Source organism: Bos javanicus, chromosome 21 (assembly GCF_032452875.1).
Source record: "Bos javanicus breed banteng chromosome 21, ARS-OSU_banteng_1.0, whole genome shotgun sequence".
NCBI classification, from domain to species: domain Eukaryota; kingdom Metazoa; phylum Chordata; class Mammalia; order Artiodactyla; family Bovidae; genus Bos; species Bos javanicus.
Window position 1 is genome coordinate 34,988,699 of NC_083888.1, and position 17,208 is coordinate 35,005,906.

Genomic DNA, 17,208 nt, shown 5'->3' on the forward strand with positions numbered 1-17,208 from the left:
TACCACTGAAGAGTCTATTGGTAGTTCATGTAAGGGTGAACCTCCTTTGTAATTACCTGTGCCTAGAATGTAACTCTGGAGAAGGACATGGCACCCCACTCCAGTACTCTTGCCTGGAAAATCCCATGAGCAGGAGGGGCCTGGCGGGCTACAGTCCATGGGGTCGTGAAGAGTCGGACACAACTGAGTGACTTCACTTTCACTTTTCACTTTCATACATTGGAGCAGGAAATGGCAACCCACTCCAGTGTTCTTGCCTGGAGAATCCCAGGGACGGGGGAGCCTGGTGGGCTGCCATCTACGGGGTCTCACAGAGTCAGACACGACTGAAGTGACTTAGCAGCAGCAGCAGAATGTAACCGTTTCCTGTATTAACACAAAGTTTGATTTTTTTCTTTTCAGAGCTTTAATATAAACTGAATTTTCCAGAAATGCTATTGTAATATATGTTAAAGAAAAATTGTATGCTGTCTTAATTTAATAAAGACATGATTTCTGCTTTGATAAATCATGTCATTGTGGGAATGTCTGCTGCTTGTAGTAGCTATATGAGCAACACACTTTTAACTCATCAGTATGCACTTACTACTGCTCCCATTCTTGGTGATTCTGTGTGCAGGAGCAAGAACCTGACCTCTTCATTATGTCTTCCAGGGTGGTTGCGATATTGCAGTGTAGTTGTGCCTGAGAACTTATATTTTGAAATTTGTTTTTGTTTAGTTGCTAAGGCATGTCTGACTCTTTTGCAGCCCCATGGACTGTGGCTCACCAGGCTCCTCTTTCCATGGGATTTCCCAGCAAGAATACCCAAAAGAGTCAGACACAACTTAGCAATTAAACAGCAACAACAACAATATTTTCAAATACCAGTTAGTTTATTGTATGTTGTTTGGTGTGCGTGTGTATATAAAATTTGAAAATGATGGGCATATTATATTTTATTATCTATGAGAGTGTTCATAACAAAATTATGTTATATAACTTGCATATGCTCATCATTATCAAATTATATATATATATATATATATACACACACACACACACACACACATACACAAGTCCCATAGGGTTCATTGAGTTTGAATATCATACAAGTATATTTGTGAATTATATTATTTTTTAAAGACCAAGAAGAGACATTTGAATTCATACTCGTCAGATATTAGGTTATAAACAAAAGGCTGAGATTTGAATATGAGTATTTGGTTGAAATAGCATATTCAAGTAAAAATTAGCAATGCTTTACATTACACCATAAGTATATATTAATACATCAGAAGATTTTAGAGGTGAGAATATATTTGGCAAATCATACATAAATCTTCAAGTACTCAAATTTGGACCATTAAGTAGTAGACACTACGTAAATTTGGTTTGTACACTTTGGGTTATTTTTAAAGCGGTTTATCTAAAGTTGAAATGAAACTGATTATAAAAAGTTTAGTGTTTGAAATATAATAAAAATATTGAAAATGTACATATTTACTTGAAAAATATTGAGCACAGGAAGCATTTTAATTGTCATAAATATCATACTACACCAAAGACTTTGAAAGACTGGACTTTTTAGCCAAATTATCCAAGTTAAGTCCTGACTTCATGACTTAGATGTTTAATATATATTATGTGTTATATAATAATATATTTTAGGTTAGACAGTAGATTTGGAATATTTAAGACAAAATCTCCCTTCCTTGTGCCAGATTTTTCTTTATTAAATGAACCTCACTAGTAATCTCAATGTACACTTTACTTGCCTAAAAGATTCAGGTACTGAACAACTGGGTAAGACAAATGGGCTCTGAAATTTAAGATCTGAATTACGTGAAATTCTAAAACAATACTGTTATAATTATTTAAGAAAATATGTAGTTCTTAGCTCTCATATATTCAACATTCGTGTAGTCAATGTTAATATAATCTACACCCCTAAACTTGGTTTCCTACACTAAATTCACATTTTCAATATGGCAGCTGAACATTCAGTTTTTCTAAATATTGCACAGGGGTGACCGGTAATCATGCCATCTTTATAAATCGTTCATCTGCTTACTAGCTCTGAAATCATATGCAATTTACTGTACTCTTAAGCTTTGGTTTCAAATTGGATAATTATAGCATCTTACAGTATTATAGTATTAAATGGATTAATGCATACAAAGATGTTTTATTCAGTCCTAACATAAAATAAGTGTTCATAAAAATATAATATTCTAAATATTAATTATTAGCAACAGCAAATGTCACATTACTTGGAAATTTTATTTTTACCCTTTTTGAAAAACAGGAATAACAAAAATTAAAATATTCATATTCTTACTAAAATGCTTAGTCTCTCAAACTGAAATCAGATAAAGCTGGAAATTGTTATCTGAAGGCTTAAAATATTGGATATTTAGGCTAAAGCTCACATGCTTTGAATCCAAGCTCAAATCCACAGACACTGAATTAATATGTGATGGAAAATGACAAAATTACAGCTCATATATAAAATACTGAGGTTTATTTTTAAAATATTATTTTTGAAAGATAATATTTACCTTGTGATTTTATAAAACTTTTTAACTCTCAGAATGAAAATTTCTCCTTATAATATCACATTTTAAAACAGATTTTTCATATTTTTAAGGAATGTATAATATAAAAAAACCAGGAACAGCTTATAAACTAATTATTAATTTTCCTTTTCATTTTTAACTCATGACTGTTCCAACAATCAAATTCTGTTGCTATTAGATTTGAGATCATCACACATGGACAGAGGAGCCTGGCAGGCTACAGTCCATAGGGTTACAGAGAGTTGAACATGACCCAAGGGACTTAATATACACACAAAAGGAACCAAGATAATATACATAAACAAACAAGTTCTTCATTGTAAAAATTTTTAAAACCAACTATTTATGTGACTCTCTTATTTATAGGCTTTCCATCTAGATGATGCTACATAGGAGAACCTATTTCTCATAATCCTGCAATATATTATTCCAAAATTCTATATTTTACATAATGTGAAGCTTTCAAAAGCCTTAAAAAATGTGATTAGCTATTTCTCAATCTGCTTTTATCTTCCTGAGGGATGAAAATGGAATTATCCTTATAATTCAAAGCAGTACATTTTCCCCTATGAATTTGTTTCTGCGTGGTTTACAGTGTGCCAGATTTTGCTTTGTATTTGCATGCACTAAGAGAGTCTATTGAAAATCTATTGAACACTCTTCCTATTATTGAAAATCTATTGGAAACTCTTCCAGACACTGGAGATATTCTGATTCTTCAAGTCAGAATTCTTACATGGTGGTTTAAAAAATTGCTGAGAGGGATAATAAGCAATTATGTATTATCCGCTCATTCTTTAAGTAAAAGGACACAATTAATGTGACTTATGGTCCTGTTGGAAATAATGTAGTTTGACAGAGAAAGTAAACGGTCAAGGTTTAATCAGTGAACCTATTTCTAAAGGCTACAAGCAAGTAGACTGACTTAAAATATGAGAAATCTAGCAGAGATAGAACAGCAGAAGTCAGAGATGTTAGCTGTCCTTGGGGGATGAACAGCAGAGATTATACTGAAGCTGTCATTGACGATGGAGTGATCAAATGCTGGCATATTTTCAGTGCATAGAAATGGGAAGAATCTACTTCATTGGCTCTGGTGTCAGGGAGTAATTCCTGTTTCATATTTTAAAGCATAATTGATTGAGGCAGTGCTATAAGCATACTATTTGAAAACTTGATATTTTGGTAAGAACTAAATTTTCTTAAATAAGATCCATTCCAACTTTTATGTATTTTTCCTCCATCCCTATGTGTATAGATACTGGAAGCCAATGTGAAAATTCTGCCAAGAGCTAGACATGTCTACTTCAGTTGCATTTTTAGGAACTGGGGATAAATCATAGGTTCATCCATGGACCAATTGGGCCTATTGCAAGAAGAACTTGAGGCAAAACTCCATATATCACTGGCCAGTGTTAGCCCCAACTTCAACTGGTGGTCTAGCATGGTGCTTACTGCTGCTGCTGCTGCCAAGTTGCTTCAGTCATGTCCGACTCTGTGCGACCCCATAGACGGCAGCCCACCAGGCTCCCCCATCCCTGGGATTCTCCAGGCAAGAACACTGGAGTGGGTTGCCATTTCCTTCTCCAGTGCATGAAAGTGAAAAGTGAAAGTGAAGTCGCTCAGTCGTCCGACTCCTAGCGACCCCATGGACTGCAGCCTACCAGGCTCCTCCATCCATGGGATTTTCCAGGCAAGAGTACTGGAGTGGGGTGCCATTGCCAAAATCCTAGAAAACAGTGTTGATTCAGAGCCTGTCTGTGTCTAGAAACCCCTGAAAGGACTTGGTATTTCATTTTCTCCCATATGTGGTCACTTTAGTAAATGGCCTGCAGTCACTCTAGGGAGAGACTTGAAGAAAGACTTTAGTACGTATCTGTGCAGCGTTGCATGGTCCTTCCTCAAGGAGACCTATAAAATTTTTTTCTCATTCAAGAGGCTTCAAGTCCATAAACTAGCTTTATTGTAGTCTGTGGACCTTCAAGTCTAGTTTCTGGTCTGAGTTTTTCTTTATACAGATCAGGTAATATTTTAGAGGTGAATTGCCCATTTGTTTTGTTCCTAGGGAAACCGAAATCAGTGAGCCACTGTTGCATCCATTAGGGTCAAAACATTCAGACTCCTGCATTATCTGCTTTCTGCTGCCCGTGACGGAGGATATATCCTTGCTTTGGTTAGTTAACCACTGCCACTTGGTCTTTGCTTCTCCAAGATCCCTCATCTCATGTAAAATCACGGAGGACATTTCAGCAGTGGCATATTCCACCTTCATCCTGACATACACAGACAAGCCCCACAGAGCTTCTAAAAGATATTCGTACTCTTGTCAGTGATGTATTTCTCGATGTCTTAATGAAGGAAGTATCTTTTGATCTTTCCAGAAAGATATAGTGGTTTGGGGACCTATTCAAGTCTCTCAAGATAAATTTACTGCACCCTCCCTATAGTTTTAACTTTTGGTTTCCTTCTTTTAACATTCTGCTGAAGAAGTTCCAGTCTCTCAACCCCAGCAAGCAAACTGCTACAGGTACTGCTAGCTACTAGAACTAGCACATAAAATCCAGAAATGTTTGGCATGTGGTAAACTCCACCTGATCCAGTGTTAAATTCCATCCTCCTGGGTTTAATACTTAGAATCCATTCACTTCTATATCCTATACCAGGTTCTTGCTGGTATAAATTGGCATAGCTTTGTAATTCCTGATCTGACTCTACTTATTCATCTAGTGGCCATGAAGAATGATGTGAGCCTTGAGAAGAAAAGGCCTCCTTTTTTAAGGATAGGGCTGGAAAGCAAGGATCAAGACCCCATATAGAAGAAGAGCTGTTGTCTTATCCTGGAAGCCTTTTCCTTACTCTGGGCGGAGACCCTGAGCTCATTGAGGTAACTCTGGACTTTAGAAAGGGAGTCTTAGAGTCTTGAGGTTTCAGAGGATCACCTAGGTTAATAGTAACAAAAATCTCTTGAAGCAAAATCTAAAAGGCTGACTCTACTGGCATTGTCAAAGATGATTTGTTCTTACCTGCAAATAATTGGCTTTTAAATAGCTGTTGTATGTTAAATTCACAGCTCTATTACATATTCAAGATGTGCTGAATCAAGAAACTTTTAAATAATAACAATTTAAAGGATGTCATTATAGAAAGATAATATAATTATCATCAACTAATGTTCATGGCGCCCTGGGAGTTTAAAACACTGAGGCAGATTTGAAGGAATACATCAAAGTTTCCTGGCTTAAACACTGATTGTGTGTGACTTTGGGCTACTCACCTAATACAAATCTCAAGTTCCCTCTTTTTTCATGTCTGATGGATAAAATAGCACCACCTGACTACCCACAAGGCTGTTATAAAGAGAAAATAAGTAGGAAGTTTGCTTGAATGGTACACAACACCAGGGAAGAGTTTAAGGATGAAAAATGTGAACATCTACAGAGAAGACCTGTTCTTGTATTTGTTATTTTCTGGTGCAAGAGGAGAATGAGTTCATAGATGATTGCTGTAGTCATGTATGGATTTTATTTTATTGTGAAAAATATAGCTGCTTGTTGAAGCATATGGGATTTTGTTAGAATACTCTGTAGTTTAGTCTTTGTATGAGTTTTTCATGATAAAATGTTAATAATTAAAAAAATAAAGATTCCTAATTTAGAAAAATTTGTATTTAGAATAGTGCTAAGGAAGAAGGCTTTTGTTACAGAGTTAGAATTATTAGAAACAAAAAAAATGAAGAAGGAAGGGGTAAAGAATGATAAAAAAGTAAGAGTTGTACTTAACGCTGGAAAGGAGTTGAGAAGAGGCATGAGAAAAGCTAGCAAATGAAATATTTTTGCTTAAGAAATAAAGGTAGAAAGTAGTGATGAGAGGGAAATAGAAGACAGGCAATGGAGAGTGGATTCACTAATTTAGTAGAAGGACAAGAAGAGATTCCTCGTTCATGCCAAGACTCCTGCTACTTTCTGCATATGGATGCCTTCAAATCTGTGACAGTAGCTTTGACTGTGGTGTGATGTTCCAGGCCCACGTGCCCAGTGGCCTGCTTAACATGTCCTCTTAGATTCCTGCAGCCCTTCACACTCCGCATGCCCACAGCAGCAGTAATTTTCCATTCCTTTCTGCCCCCAAGCGTGCACCCTTGCCTCTTCCCGTGCACTTACTTTCTTATAACTATTATTCTCCCTCTCCTGGTTAATGTCACCCAAACAGCCACCCAAGTCACACACTTCTTTCTTCTTCATCCCTCCCTGCATCCAACTGGTTGCTATGTCTTTCTTTTTATGCCTTCTGAACATTGCAGCATATCCTTAGTTTGTATTCTTGCCAAGAGTATTACAGACTTCTCTTGATTTTTCCACTTTTGGTATTTCCCAGCCTAAACCATGCATAGTTCTGCTGCCAGAGATTCTCCTAAAGCCCAGATCTGATAGTGCTACACCACTGCTTAAAACTGAAATAGCTTTGCTTTGCAGACTAGACCTTCTGTGATCCAGCCGTTGCCTACCTATTTGGTCTTACAGGGTGATCCCCACTTGCCGCCTTTCCACTCATATCAGGCTGATTGCCGCGTCACAGAAGCAGCATGCATGTTTATGCTTCTTTGCCTTTGCGCTTGTTCTTCCTTCTGCTTGGAGCATCTTTCTATCCACTTAATGGACTTTTTTGCTTATATTTTAAGAACAAATTTAAGAACCCCCTCCTCTGGGCTTCCCTGGTGGCTTAGATGGTAGAGTCTGCCTACAGTGCGGGAGGCCCTGGTTCGATCCCTGGGTTGGGAAGATCCCCTGGAGAAGGAAACCGCAACCGTCTGCAGTATTCTTGCCTGGAAAATCCCATGGATAGAGGAGCCTGGCAGGCTACAGTTCGTGGGGTCATAAAGAGTCGGACACGACTGAGTGACCTCACGTTCGCTTTCCTCTGGAAAGCCTTGCTGACCCACACGCTGTGACAACATAAACACAGCGTAGTTAATATCCCCTCTCAACCCACCTTTGTCCTTGTACCTGTCATTATGATCCCTGATATGATTTGTTTGCATGTGCGTCTCATCCATTAGATTGCGGACTTGCCCGGGTCAGTGATCACGTTTCATGCGCTTCTGTGTCTTCGGTAGTCAGCTCAATACTTGGCAGATAGAAGGCATTGCAGCAGGTATTTTACTGCAAGGAATGAGAGAGGACACACCTGAATATCTGGTTACAGGAGCTTGACGTTAGCAGATCCATTGGTGTTTCTATGTCCTGAACATAGTGTCATCTATGAGTCCAGTATGTTGTCTTGATGCTGAGTTCATCTGCTTCCATCACTGGCAATCCTTGGCTGCAGTTTATTCCATGGACAAAATAACATGCATGGATAGCGGAAGTCTCACATCGTAAGCCCTCAAAGCTAAAACCCTTTCACTGCTCATCCTGCCCATCTCTATGTTCACTGATGGGTGACTGTTTCAAGTTATTTCCAGTTATGAATCTCTTGTCACTCTCATTCAGGGATTTATTGTTTTATGATTTATTGTTGATCTGGATTTTTGCTGAGATAGGGAGAGCCCTCATATTTAGTTAGAGAAAAATGCAGGTTCTATAGATAGCCAAAGAGAGTTCCGGACCTAACAGTTAGTACTACCCGCTTTCCAACCCTTCACTCAAAGCTGACCTCAGTTGTGGTGAAATGTTTCGCTGCGTTTCCCTAGCCCCGCTGGAAATGTTCATCTAATCATTAAATACCAGTGAGGTCGGTGTGGTAGCTCCTTTTGCCTTGGCATACGTGCTTTTCATGTTAAGTTCTAGAATACCTTTTCAAAGGACATGTAAAGAAACTATGAAAAGGGTTTTGTTTAGCAAGTTGGCTCTACTGCTTCCCTGTATTTCTTCTGATTTGAGCCAATATGACTTCACAAGCAAAAGTTAGCACGCAACAGCACTTCTCTCTGTGACCTAGAATATCTGTTTTATGAGATATTCATTCAGTGAGGGTATGGTTTAAACTGAACTGTTTTCCTTCAATGGCTCTAGTGTATATGCTCATTAAAGATATTTCCTCATTGGATCAATAAACTAATGCCACCTGGTGTGGATAATCACTCTCTGTGGACAAGTTGTATGATACCCTTAGCAAGCACAGTTAGGAGAAGCTAGAGTTTTTTTTTTTTTTTGTAAGGAATTTGCTTTCTAGATAACTAGTTTTCAAAGCAGTTATTTGTTTAACCAAAGACTTTCTCAATAAAAACAAGACTATGGAACTTGTAGTACATGCTAATATTTCATTTCATGTATTGCTTCTTGGAAGCACCTAGCTAAAATTTACCGTGGAAAGTAATCTTGTCAAAGATTCTGAGTTGGAAAATACAAAAATGTTTGAAAGTATGTAGAGTACAAGATACACTCTAGTCAAGACTTTAAGATCCATGAAATAAGGTGGCCTTGTATATAAACTTTCAGTTTATTTAAAGACCTTTTTAGTATTCAGTGCTTTGAGGAAGCAGAGGAAAAATGTGGAAGAAGAATTTGTTAGAAAATCTTTTCAAAAGGATGACGGTATTAATAAGAGAATGCAAAGAGTATACTACTTATGAATCTGATCCAAAGAGAAAGGCAAGAATTCACAGTGCATTGTCAAGGGATGTTCAGTGTTTTCCAAGGAGGATATCTTGACTCAGTCCTACAGAAGTTTTAATAAAAGCTCAGTTGTATTAAAATTGGTGGTGTTGAGGATGCCGTGTTGTAGTACTTATGGTCTCACATCCCTTTCCGGAGAAATAAGAGAGCAGGACACTAGCACTAAATTGAGTCAGTATGGGCTTGAATGGCTTTAAAGATGCACAGCAAGAACAGATGCCAGGGTGAAGCCTAAAGAGAAAGCACCATAGGAAGTGTATCCTAGATACTGGCCCTCGGGAATTAGGCTAATAGGAAGCCAAAGTTTGAAGTCTCTGGCAGAGGCCAGAGATTTTAGAATATAAGATAGGAATCCATTGAGAGTCCCTCAGCCCTGTGAGTAAAGTTGACAGTGATTTTTATAAGGAGTCATTGGATTTGGGTGGTATATGGTGATGTATGAGTGAAAGATCCATAGGCACTAAAGGGATTAATATTGTAGTATAGTGAGGTTCAACTGAAAATTAAATAACTGGGAGGAGAAGCGGGTGTCAGAGGATGAGATGGTTGGATGGCATCACTGACTCAATGGACATGAGTTTGTTCAAACGCTGAGACATAGTGAAAGAGAGGGAAAGCCTGGCGTGCTGCGGTCCATGGGGTTGCAGAGTTGGACATGACTGAGCGACTGAACAACAGCAAATATTTCACAATGTGACATCTCACAGTGAAAAGTGTAGACTCTTAAGAATAACAGTAATAGCAGCTGGCACACGTAGATGTGGCCTCTGTGAGGTGAGAGTTGGATGTGTGTAAATCCTTCAGTCTTCATCAGGTGTACTGGTAGTAGCCCCTGTTGACAGCTGTAGCACAGATAGGTCATAAGGTCTTCAGAGGTGACAGAGAAGGGATTGAGATCCAGGCTTTAGAACCTATGCTTTCAAACATTCAATACATCACTAAATACAGAATTTCAAATCCATGACTATTATTCCAATGACTGCCAATACTGACATATATCCAGTTCCCAAGTTATTTCCCAATTATCCCTCTCCCTTTTCTCATCACACCTGAAAATATGGTTTTTAATAGTTAGTAATTATAAAATTTTATGCTTAGTCTTAGGCTTAGAGACACCCCCTGAAACCTCAGCCCCATTTCAACAGATGCTTGAAAACATACCCAGGGTAGAGTTACCAATAGACTGGGAGAGTTAGCCCCAATTATAGAGAGAGATGAATGGTGGCTTCAGAACTAGATGGAATCCTCCAGAAAGTTAGAAGCAAATTCTAGCAGAGAGGTTATTCAAAGTCCCAGGATCTAATCTTACATTACTTACTAGAGTGTTCACTTCAAAAAGCTACTAAACCTCTTATCCAGTATTTCTTAAGACAGTACATTGTGGTTTGATCATACATTCAGCAAATAGTTTTTAAGCACCTGTGATGTACAGTAAACAGATCACGTCTGTGCCCTCCTTCAGCTAATTGTCTAATTGGAGGAAGACAGAAAATAAATGTCAGCAAATAAATAATTTTAGAACAAGAAATACTCTGAAAGATATAGAGCAATGGGGTGAAGTGATAATGGAGGAAATCAGGGGTGGCTTCCTAGTTAAGTGAAACATAAATGATGTGAAGGAGCCAGGAGAAGACTAGGCAAGCAGAAGGAAGAGCCAGAAAAAAGGCACCAAGGTGAGGATGAGCTTGACATGCTCAAAGCACAAAAATAAAGCAAGTTGTCTCAGATGAAGTGAAGCAGATGGAGGCTGGAGTCGGGTGAGGTTGAAGACAAATCCAGAGGCCAGATCATATCAGGCTGGTTCAGGAGTTCTTATTTGGGTCAGTGGAAATCACTGAAGGTATTTAGTGAGAACTTAGGGTAATATATCAGAGAAGGCAATGGCAACCCATTCCAGTACTCTTGCCTGGAGAATCCCATGGACGGAGGAGCCTGGTGGGCTGCAGTCCATGGGGTCGAGAAGAGTTGGACGCGACTGAGCAACTTCACTTTCACTTTTCACTTTCATGCATTGGAGAAGGAAATGGCAACCCACTCCAGTGTTCTTGCCTGGAGAATCCCAGGGACGGCGGAGCCTGGTGGGCTGACGTCTATGGGGTCGCACAGTCGGACACAACTGAAGTGACTTAGCAGCAGCAGCACGGTAATATATACTGTGAAATCATGGTATTCTTCAGGACACAGAACATGGCACATTTCTTAACAACTTTATACAAAATTTGGGCTGGAGTGTTGGAGTGAGTGCGGGGTTGCACAACCTTGCTCGTGTGTTGGGATCCTTTGCGTAACATCAGAGGTTCTTTCATCTACAGACCGCATGTCTCTGCCTTTGAGCATTTATTGTTGCTGCGGCCTATACCATTATATTTATTTTGCATGGTTCCTGCTACAGTGCTTCACAAAATTCATATAATTTTAATACTGATGGGGAAAAAAAACAAAAAACTTTAAAGGTCAGCTAGGCTGATTTCTTTTATTTTACAGTTACGGAAAAAGAGACCCAAAAGAGAAACTTTCCAGCATTGTTTAGGCTACCTGCAGCTTCTTACTAGTGTGCTCAGCAGATTTTAAAGGAGTTCTGTTCTTCTGTTTATGATCTTTTTAGTCCTTCCCTGGTATTTCCATATCCCCTGGGACAAGCACGCTGAAGACTGATTCTTTCAGGTACTTTGCAAACTCAATTCCCTTTTTAAAATGGGATTACTAGAGCACTTGCTCCCTGAACAATTTACTTCCTTCTATTGCAGCTGCTTTTGCTGCAATTCAGCCAAGCCTCTTGTGATTGGTAAATTTGCAGGGCCTCAAGGCTGCCCCTTCCTTCCCCGCTCTCCTCCACGATATGGCCACTAAGTGAAGGCAGAGCTCATTTTTGTAGAAGTCTGTGAGATTTATCAGCTTTCTGTAGGAAAATTTGTATTCACTTTACTTTTCCTGTCTGAGGGGTGAGCTATAAATTATTGTAAATATTTGAAGTCTCTGGCTCAGGAAGTGAAAAATAAAGCATCTCTTCGTATCTGCTCAGTCTGACTCTGGCTGTTTGCCAATTCTGAGTGAAATGTTGCTTAGCGTGTTTCTTGTTTTTGTTTGTTTACTTATTTTTGTTTTTGGCATTGCCTGAAAGGCACAGTCCAGGCGAGCTGTATTCCAGTACAGCTTTTTCCTTGGTTCTATTGTGTTGAAGGCAAGTTGACACTGACTCCAGCATAAACGGCCTGCATATGGAACTGTTGTTTGGAAGCTATTTAGTGTTGTTGCTGGACTCATTCCACCCGATGAACTTCTCTAAACTATGTGCTTTAGGCTTGATCCTCATGCTTGTAAAGTAGTGAGAGTACTGTTCAAATAACTCAAAAGCTGTTCCGAATGTTCAAATGTTCAAAAGCTGGTTCTGAATCCAGCTTTCAGGGATTTCTTACAAATAAGGACTAAAGACCTTGATTATTACTTGATGTCTAGTACCCTAAATTTATCAGAAGTGAATTCTTATACAAAACTTGCAAGAAAATGGAATGACTTTGAGTAGGGGAAATAAGATGTGCCCATATAGGGAAAAAAACCTGATTTGGCTGGTCCTTCTCACATTGTATTTCAATTTCCCTTTGCTTCTTGTCTCTGCATCTTTTATTTTAGTGCTCATAGGAGTTAAACAAGAAATGTTTAAATAAGGATTGAAATTTTAATTTGTCAGATAATCTTTCTTCTTGTATTTAAGTTTTGCCTGTTCTGCAAGGCCTGTGAAAAGGTCTTCCGTAGTTCTGTAGAGCTTTTCGTAACTGCTGTGGTGCATCTCCATGGTTACTGAAGTTTTTTTTTTTTTAATGCACAAGCCTTCCTCTCTAACTAAAATATAAGTTTCTGTGGGGCCCATACAGAAAGGGATCAAACTTTATGCCTTAGATGTACGAGGGCCTGTTTTACTTGGTGCTCAGTAATGCCTGTTTTGGGCTTCCCTGGTGGCTCAGATGGTAAAGAGCCTGCCTGCAATGTGGGATACTGGGGTTCTATCCCTGGATTTGGAAGATCCCCTGGAGAAGGAAATGGCAACCCACTCCAGTATTCTTGCCTGGAGAATTCCATGGCCAGAGGAGCCTGGTGGTCTCTGGTGCATGGGGTAGCAAAGAGTTGGACATGACTGAGTGACTAACACTAGGTCATATAATGCCTATTTATGATTAAAATAAGCAAACACACTAAAAATTGTACCAAGCAAACTCTTTGGATAAAAGGATTTTGGGACAAACATTGGGTGTCAGTGGAGTGTACTGTTACGGAAAAATTCAATTAGAAAAGGGGATGAAGAGGACTTGGACCAACTTAATCATAGTTGTGTGGGCCCTTCTACTAGGTAAAAGTGGTGAGTACTAAGATACTATAGGAATTTGGGAGCCTTAGATGTTCCCTGTGCTGGTTATTCTGTTCAAAGTATACTTACTTAGGAATGAAATCGGATGCAGTGACTCATCCTTTAAACTTCTCAGTTGTCAGTTATTTGACAGATAAACCTACCTCTATAATTTTTTTCCCTATGGGAAGTTCAGGTGTGACTTTATGTCATTTTCTTAAATTTTTAAAACAATTCTTAAAGTTTATTTTCCATGTACAGTTAATATAAGACATTGTCTTTCCCATGTTGTAGGATGTATCCTTGAGCCTATCTTACACCCAATAGTGCATACTTCCCTCTCTGTGATATTTTATATTGCACCTCTCCCCCAACTACTAGTTTGTTCTCTGTATCTGTGAGTTTTCTTCTTTTTTTTTTGGTTATATTCACTTGTTTGTTGTATTTTTTAGATTCCACAAATAAGTGATATCATACAGTATTTTTCTTTATCTAACTTATTTAATTTATCATAATACTCTCCAAGTCCATCCATGTTGTTGCAAATAGCAAAATCCCTTCTTTTTAATGGCTGAGTAGTATTCCATTGCATTTATATACAGTACTACATTCTTCTGAAGTCTGTCATGTCATGATCATCTGATATGACTTAATTTGTATTATCTAATTTATTTCAGTAGATATTATATTGCCATTTGGATGCTTTCCTTCTCCTTCCTTCTGAACATAAGACACTAAAGACAAAGGATATGGTCTGACATTGGACATGGTTGAGAGCATATAATATGAAGTTAGACAGAACTGAGTTTGAATACAGCTTCATTATCATTTACTCGTATGTTACCTAAGCAAGTTACTTAAGTTATTTGCCACCTAGTTTTCTCTTAAAATTTTTTGGGGAATTAATAACTTTATATATGTGCATATATGTAGAGAGAGTCTGTACTAAAGATGTTCAATAAAGTATTTCAAAAATATTTTATACTTTCCATTTGGTAGATGCTTAGTTGCGATTTGGCAGATGAGTCGAGCTGACTTTGTTCTGGGAGAATGTATGTCACGCATTGTGTGTATTTTTGCTGTTAGAGAGAACATGCCAGACATGAACTAGTTTTTACAAAATCAAATATAATACCAAATTGCTAAACAACTAAGACGTTTCCCTGGGCTTTAATTATCTATACCTTTCAAACTCTGAAATATTCCGTTTAGATTTATTCAAGAGAAATCAAATCTTCTCTTCCAAATCAATGAAAGGAACACAGTCAATAGATGCCTTTCTCAGGTCACCAGATCTCAAATCTATTTCCATTTGAGGAAGAAGAGAGAATGGTAATAAAGGTTAGGTGTTTGTTATTTTTTAACTTTATCCTAAGTTTATTCTCCTAACTAAAAACCTTTATTTGGAGCCTTGTTCTATTCATCTCCTTTGTTTAGCTAGGGCATCTGTTTATCTTGGTTATGATAGACTGATATTCTATTCCTGTGTTCTCTGAATTACAGTAAAACTTTGAACATGTTGCTCTCATGGACTTTTCTGTGACTCTGTTTTTCTCCCTCCTAAAATTCTCAAATACTTACTCTCATTCTTACCCAAAATGACTTCTATAAGAATTTTGATCAGTAAGTTTAGCAGCTATATAATGAATATCCATTGAGTATGTACTTAGTACAGGTCTTTCACTTGTAGCATATAATAGTACCATTAAACATTATAACCTGGAGGAAGTTAAAAAGCACCCTATAAGTCACACTGATATCTCAGACATTTCTTGCAAATTCTAACAATAATTTTCTCGTGTGTGTGTGTGTTAGTCACACAGTCATGCCTGACTCTTTGCGACCCCATGGATGTAGCCCACCAGGCTCCTCTGACCATGGGATTTCCCAGGCAAGAATATTGGAGTAGGTTGCCATTTCCTCCTACAGGTGATCTTCCCAGCCCAGGGATTGAACCCAGGTCTCCTGCATTGCAGGCAGATTCCTTACTGTCTGAACCACCAGGGAAGTATTCCTCTTATTTTACAGAAATACAGTGAGGGATGTTTTTGATGTGTAATTTATACTCTGATTCCAAAATTAAGGGGGAAGGGAAACCTGGCACTCATTGGTAAATTTTATTGATGTCAACAGACACTTTTAATCATTTGAAAGCTCAAAAAAATACGTCCTCTCTTGGGCTGATTTAGCTGACTGAATGATGGAAAAAAACATACTTGTTACTCATTAGAAAGCTCAACTGAGATAATCTCTAATAAAGGGTTTTGTGGCCCTCAAATTGAGTTGTTTAGAATATCACTGACGTAACTGGTAAAAGCAGTTTCCTCCTCACCTAATCCACCTTCAGAAGTGTTCCTGGAAAAGCCAAGCAGGGGGTGGAGAGGGTGCTGATACTGCTGGTGACAGCTTTGCTTTTGTCTTTTCCCCCTCGTGTTTTGGGAATATGTGTGGTCCCACTTCCAGAAAGAAGATGCAAAAGGTGAATTTTTGTCTTATATGAGTATTTCTCTTTTGTTTGTATTTTTCCAGTGATCATGTATGGATGTGAGAGTTGGACTATGAAGAAAGCTGAGTGCTGAAGAATTGATGCTTTTGAACTGTGGTGTTGGAGAAGACTCTTGAGAGTCCCTTGGACTGCAAGGAGATCATCCCTGGGTGTTCTTTGGAAGGAATGATGCTAAAGCTGAAACTCCAGTACTTTGGCCACCTCATGCGAAGAGGTGACTCATTGGAAAATACTCTGATGCTGGGAGAGATTGAGGGAAGGAGGAAAAGGGGACGACAGAGGATGAGATGGCTGGATGGCATCATTGACTCGATTGACATGAGTCTGAGTGAACTCCAGGGGTTGGTGATGGACAGGGAGGCCTGGCATGCTGTGATTCATGGGGTCACAAAGAATTGGACACGACTGAGCGACTGAACTGAACAGCTACGTGTGGCTTAATAGAGAGATACAGAGTTTGCATACTTACAAGAGACACATTTGTGTGTGCTTGTGTATTTATACACTAGACACTCATTCAAATGCTCTGTGTGTGTTCTAGTATTTCCTTTCTACCAGCCATATAAAGTAGATGTTACTATATATATTGTAAAGATAAGGAAACTAAAGGATCAGTTCAGTTCAGTTGCTCAGTCATGTCTGACTCTTTGCAATCCCATGGACTGCAGCACGCCAGGCTTCCCTGTACATCACCAACTCCTGGAGCTTGCTCAAACTCATGTCCATCAAGTCAGTGATGCCATCCAAGCATCTCATCCTCTGTTGTCCCCTTCTCCTCCTGCCTTCAGTCTTTCACAGCATCAGGGTATTTTCCAGTCATGTTTCTTCAGTTCTTCGAATCAGGTGGCCAGAGTTTTGGAGTTTCAGCTTCAGCATCAGTCCTTCCAAATGAGTGTCAAGAGTCTTCTCCAACACCACGGTTCAAAAGCATCAATTCTTCAGTGCTCAGCTTTCTTTATAGTCCAACTCTCACATCCATACATGACCACTGGAAAAACCATAGCTTTGACTATATGGACCTATGCCAGCAAAGTAATGTCTCTGCTTTTTAATATGCCATATAGGTTGATCATAGCTTTTCTTCCAAGGAGCAAACATCTTTTAATTTCATGGCTGCAGTCACCATCTGTAGTGATTTTGGAGCCCAAGAAAATAAAGTCTGTCCCTGTTTCCATTGTTTTTCCATCT